Raw genomic sequence first — 6,000 nt, forward strand, 5'->3', positions numbered from 1 at the left:
TTTCTGATCCAAACCACTAAATCGCCCTCAATCCCACGCCTCTGTATTTTGTGCAATAGTCCAATATGGGGAATCTTTTCAAATGCCTTACTGAAATCCAAATACACCACATCAATAGCTTTACCCTCATCCACATGTTTGGTCACCTTCTCAAAGAACTCAATTGGGTTTGTGAGGCACAACCTACTCTTCATGAAACCGTATTGACAATCCCTAATCAACTTATTCCTATCGAGGTGATTACAATTCCTATCTCATTTAATCTTTTCCAACACTTTACCCATGACTGAAGTAAGGCTCACTGGTCTATAATTACCAGGGTTGTCACTACTCCCCTTCTTGAACAAGGGAACAACATTTGCTCTCCTCCAGTCTCTGGTACTATTCCTGTAGACAATGATGACATAAAGATCAAGGCCAAAGCTCAGCAATCTCCTCCCTGGCTTCCCAGAGAATCCAAGGATAAGTCCCATCCGGGCAGGGATTTACAATTTTCACACTTGCTGGAATTTCTAATGCCCCCTCCTTGCGAACCTCAATCCTATCTGGTCTGGTAGTCTGTTTCTCAGTAATCTCCTTGACAATATTGTCTTTTCCCAGTGTGAATACTGACAAAAAATATTCATTTAATGCTTCCCCTATCTCCTCTGACTCCATGCACAACCTCCCACCACTATCCTTGATTGGCCCTAATCTTACTCAGCACCAAGACTCACTACCATAGCCACATCTCCTTCCTCAGCACCAAGACTCACTACGACAGCCACATCTCCTTCCTCAGCACCACGCCTAGGAACCCTCCAACCACAAGGGATGAACTCAGATTTCTCGAGTTTCCACATTTCCCCTCCCCCCACCTTGTCTCAGTCAAATCCCTCAAACTCAGCACCGCCTTCCTAATCTGCAATCTTCTTCCTGACCTCTCCGCCCCCACCCCACTCCGGCCTATCACCCTCACCTTGACCTCCTTCCACCTATAGCATTTCCAACGCCCCTCCCCCAAGTCCCTCCTCCCTACCTTTTATCTTAGCCTGCTGGACACACTTTCCTCATTCCTGAAGAAGGGCTTATGCCCGAAACGTCAATTCTCCTGTTCCTTGGATGCTGTCTGACCTGCTGCGCTTTTCCAGCAACACATTTTCAGCCCTAATCTTACTCTAGTCATTCTTTTATCCCTTGTATATCTATAGAAAGCTTGAGGGTTTTCCCTGATCTTATCCACCAACAACATCTCATGTTCCCTCCTTGCTCATCTTAGCTCTCTCTGTCAATCTTTCCTGGCTACCTTGTCACTCTCAATCGCCTAAACTGAGCCACCGCCAAACCAGTTCGGTCAGTCGAAGGAGGGTGTCGGTGGAAGGGTACTGGGTGGTACGGCGGGAAAGGAAGAAGCGGAGTGCTTTGAGTCCTTCGTGATGGGGGATGGAGGTGTACAGATCCACACCCCCCACCGACCCAACCTACTCCCGGCACCTTCCCTTGCAACCGCAGGAGGTGCAACACTTGCGCCCACACCTCCCCCCTCACTTCTCTCCAAGGCCCCAAAGGAAACTTCCATATCCGCCACAGATTCACCTGCACCTCCAACCACATCATCTACTGCATCCGCTGCAGCCGGTGTGGCCTCCTCTATATTGGGGAGACAGGCCGCCTACTTGCGGACCGATTCAGAGAGCACCTCTGGGCCACCCGGACGAACCAACCCAACCACCCTGTAGCACAGCATTTCAACTCCCCCTCCCACTCCACCGAGGATATGCAGGTCATTGGACTCATCCACCGCCAAACCACAACAACGCGACGGTCGGAGGAGGAGCGTCTTATCTTCCGACTGGGAACCCTCCAACCACAGGGGATGAACTTGGACTTCACCAGTTTCTTCATCCCCCCTCCCCCCACCTTGTCTCAGCCGAATCCCTCCAGCCCGGCACCGCCTTCCTGACCTGCAGTCTTCTTCTTGACCTCTCCGCCTCCATCCTACTCCGACCTATCACCCTCACCTTGACCTCTTTCCACCTATCACATTTCCAATACCCCTCCTCCAAGTCCCTCCTCCCTACCTTTTATCTTCTCCTGCTGAACACTCTCTGCTCATTCCTGAAGAAGGGCCTGTGCCCGAAACGTCGAATCTCCTGTTCCCTGGATGCTGCCTGACCTGCTGTGCTGTTCCAGCAATAAAGTTTCAACTTTGATCTCCAGCATCTGCAGACCTCACTTTCACATCCTAACATAAACCTTCTTCTTCCTCTTGACAAGCGATTCAACTTCCTTTGTAAATCACGGCTCCTGCGCTCGACAACTTCATCCCAGTCTGACAGGTACATACTTATCAAGGACTCACAGTAGCTATTCCTTGAATAAACTCCATATTTCTATTGTGCCCATGCCCTGCAGTTTCCTCCCCCATCCTATGCATCCTAAATCTTGTCTAATCACATCATAGGGTGAAAGGAAAGGCTGGTAGGTGTAGGGAAGGCTGAATGACTAAAGAAAGTGAGGGTTTGGTTAAGAAAAAGAAGGAAGCATATGTTAAGTATAGACAGGATAAATCGAGTGAATCCTTAGAAGCCTATAAAGGCAGTAGGAGTATACTTAAGAGGGAAATCAGGAGGGCAAAAAGGGGACATGAGATAGCTTTGGCAAATAGAGTTAAGGAGAATCCAAAGGGTTTTTACAAATACATTAAGGACAAAAGGGTAACTGGGAGAGAATAGGGCCTGTCAAGGATCAGCAAGGTAGCCTTTGTGTGGAGCTGCAGGAGATGGGGGAGATATTGAATGAGTATTTTGCATGGAAGATATAGAATGTAGGGTAACAGATAGTGACATCTTGAAAAATGTCCATATTACAGAGGAGGAAGTACTGGATGTCTTGAAGTGCACAAAGGTAGATCAATCCTCAGGATCTGATCAGGTGTACCCTAGAACTCTGTGGGAAGCTAGGAAAGTGATTGTTGGGCCCTTGCTGAGATATTTGTGTCATCAATAGTCACAGGTGAGGTGCCAGAAGATTGGAGATTGGCTAACGTGGTGCCACTATTTAAGAAATGTGGTAAGGAGAAGCCAGGGAACTATAGACCGGTGAGCCTGACGTCAGTGGTAGGCAAGTTGTTGGAGGGAATCCTGAGGGACAGGATGTACATGTATTTGGAAAGACAAGGACTGATTTGGGATAGTCAACATGACTTTGTGCGTGGGAAATCATATCTCATGAATTTGATTGAGTTTTTGAAGAAGTAACAAAGAGGATTGAGGAGGGCAGAGTTATAGACATGAGCTATATGGACTTCAGTAAGGCGTTCAACAAGGTTCCTTGTCGGGTTTGAAGGACTGTTATTCTAAACCTTTTATTTCTTCATTTTTCTAACTTATTCCTATGATCTGCAATGCTGGACTTAAGATGATGCCTTCAGTGGCAATTTGTAAACTTTCCACTGTACTCATTTGAGTACATGTGAGAATAAAGTTAATTCTAAGAAACTCCAACTGAGCTCCCAAGAAGGCAGAGGAAATCACTGTCAGCAGTTCCCAAATTTCGGCGTATAACTGCACATGTGCAAAATGTCAGAAGTTTCTGTCAGCTTCAGTGCAATAAAGAAGTGAAATGCGGAGAGTTTTTTGTCATTAGCACCCCAAGTTGACCGATATCCTACTGTTCTTCTTAGATGATTAAGGAAGTATCTTCTTTCTTTTAAATCTTGGAAAATCTGAAGCAATTTCACAAAGCGAATAAAGTACCTAATATTTCTGATATTTCAGCTGTAAAAAACATTATTTTAATGTTCTGTGGACTCGGTGGTGGGAGTGGAATGAGACGTTTCCTCTCAACTGAATAAGATCAAAAGTATTTTTGGCACATTCCCACTACTCTGGATAATGATCCAAAAGTATGATCTAGATAATGTGGTAAGATTGTGAAAACACAACGCAGTCAAAGAACTGTCAACATAGCCATATGATGGCATGGGTTCAGTACCAGAGAAAAAAGAATGGTTGATAATCATTCAGACATAACAGATGGTGTACATTTTTGTGTCTGGCGGATGCAAAAAGTGTCCACTGCCATCATTTTCTAAGAACTGACACCAAATTCTGTTGCCTTTTTTCAGCTGTTACTACAGTGCATTGCAACATGGAATGTTTGTGCTGTGCAAAGATAGGTGTGCCATGATTTAGACATAAAGAACTTATCAATACTTACAATGGTTTGACTATTTATTTGAATAAATGTTGCAGGAAATTTGCATGAACTATATAATGAACTACACTTCAAACAAATTCCTTGAATGCTGTCGCTTATCAGAAACAACTTAAGTCCAACCTGTTGACGAAGTTTCAAGTCACACTTTAAATACTGCTGTCAACATCCTTCCTCCTGTATAAAATGATGGCTATGCAGCAAATTAAATCTCCAGGAGAAAGGGTATTTCCATAAAGTTGTCAAAGAGATTGTTCTGTGAGAAGCAGACTCGAACACAAGTGTGGGTGAAAGCGAGGACTGCGGATGCTGGAGATTAGTGTCGAGAGTGTGGTGCTGGGAAAGCACAGCAAGTCAGGCAGCATTGATGTTTTCTGGCAAAAGCTCTTCATCGACTCTACCACAAGTGTGGCATGTGACGTGGTTATCAGGTGTCATCATAGGCTGTTGTTTTTCATCATGATGCTTGTTGCTAGCCATGTGACCACTGAATGGGTTAGTAATACAGACTAGCCCACAGGTCACCTTTCTTTTTTCTGTCATCAGCAAGGGTCTCATTGGCATAAGAATTGGGACCTACAGGTCATGTTTGCAAGCATGCTTGAAGTAGAATTTTGGACATCCTATTGGTCAACAGGTTTGCTGTTGCCTTGCTGTATGGAAAATTCTTAGACAGACAAATATTTTCCATCCTCCAAATGTGCCTGAACCAGCAGAGTCATTCTGCCTGATGACTGCCATCACACTTGGGAGCTTTGCTTTTGAAAAGAGTGTTGGATTCAGGATGTTGCCTCTCTGAGAATTGCCCAGGGTGTATTGCAAATAGCAAAAATGGAAGTTGTTGAACTTCTTAATTGCTGTAAGGCCTGCATATTTCACAGCTATAGAACAAGGTATGAAGAAAGCAAGTCTCAGACACTGGCTCCTTGGTTCTGGATAACTCCCAGAGTAGACGTCACTGGGGACCCATGGTGGAAGAATTTGCCAATTACACCCAGTGGGGTGAAATTTTGTATGGTCAATGGTAGAAATGTGACACACTCGACGATTACCACAATTTTCCTCATTGTCGTCTTCAGGGAAAACAAAGTACAAGACACGGGGGATTTCACAGCAGAGATCACTTCAATTGTTCTCTGAGGTTTATTTCAAATGGCAAAGAGTTATTCATCCCAGAAGATTTCAATGCATATGTTGGATCAGACAGAGATTCAGTGTGCTTCAGTTATCCTGAGGTGAGTAAGATCAAGGACAAAGAGCAATGGCTTCTTGAACTAATTACCTCTACATCACCGACACTTCCTCTCAGGGTATGCATTGTCAAAAGTATCATCTGACTAAGGTAACCTGATTATCACCAGAAGATAAGATCTGCCCAGTGCTCTTCACTTCTGTATCCACCACAGAGCAGATTTCAACACTAAACCACTCTCTTGTCAGCTGCAGAGTGAAGATGGAAATTTAAGCAAATCCCCAGCTCCAAACATGATGTCCTCGCATGCATGAATCTCCCCAGGTCAAAAAATGGTGCCAAATACTAGCGTATTGCATTAACACTAAAGCAATTGATATCCACCAAAAACTGTTACTTTGGAGATGTTAGTGTTGATGCAGATGCCTAAAGTATACAGATCCAAGAAATGTTTCTTTTCCACAAGCTGCCCTACCTAACTGTATTTATTTCTTCAAATTCCAGACTGTCGACATTGCTGCCCTCACCATCCACTGCATGCCTATGGATATCATGTCATTGACACTGGGTGCAATGAAGGCTCTGGAGTTAGAATGGCCAGTTCATTAATG

The sequence above is a fragment of the Chiloscyllium plagiosum genome, unplaced genomic scaffold (assembly GCF_037043375.1).
Source record: "Chiloscyllium plagiosum isolate Xiang-an unplaced genomic scaffold, Cpla_swu_hap1 HiC_scaffold_7, whole genome shotgun sequence".
NCBI lineage: Eukaryota > Metazoa > Chordata > Chondrichthyes > Orectolobiformes > Hemiscylliidae > Chiloscyllium > Chiloscyllium plagiosum.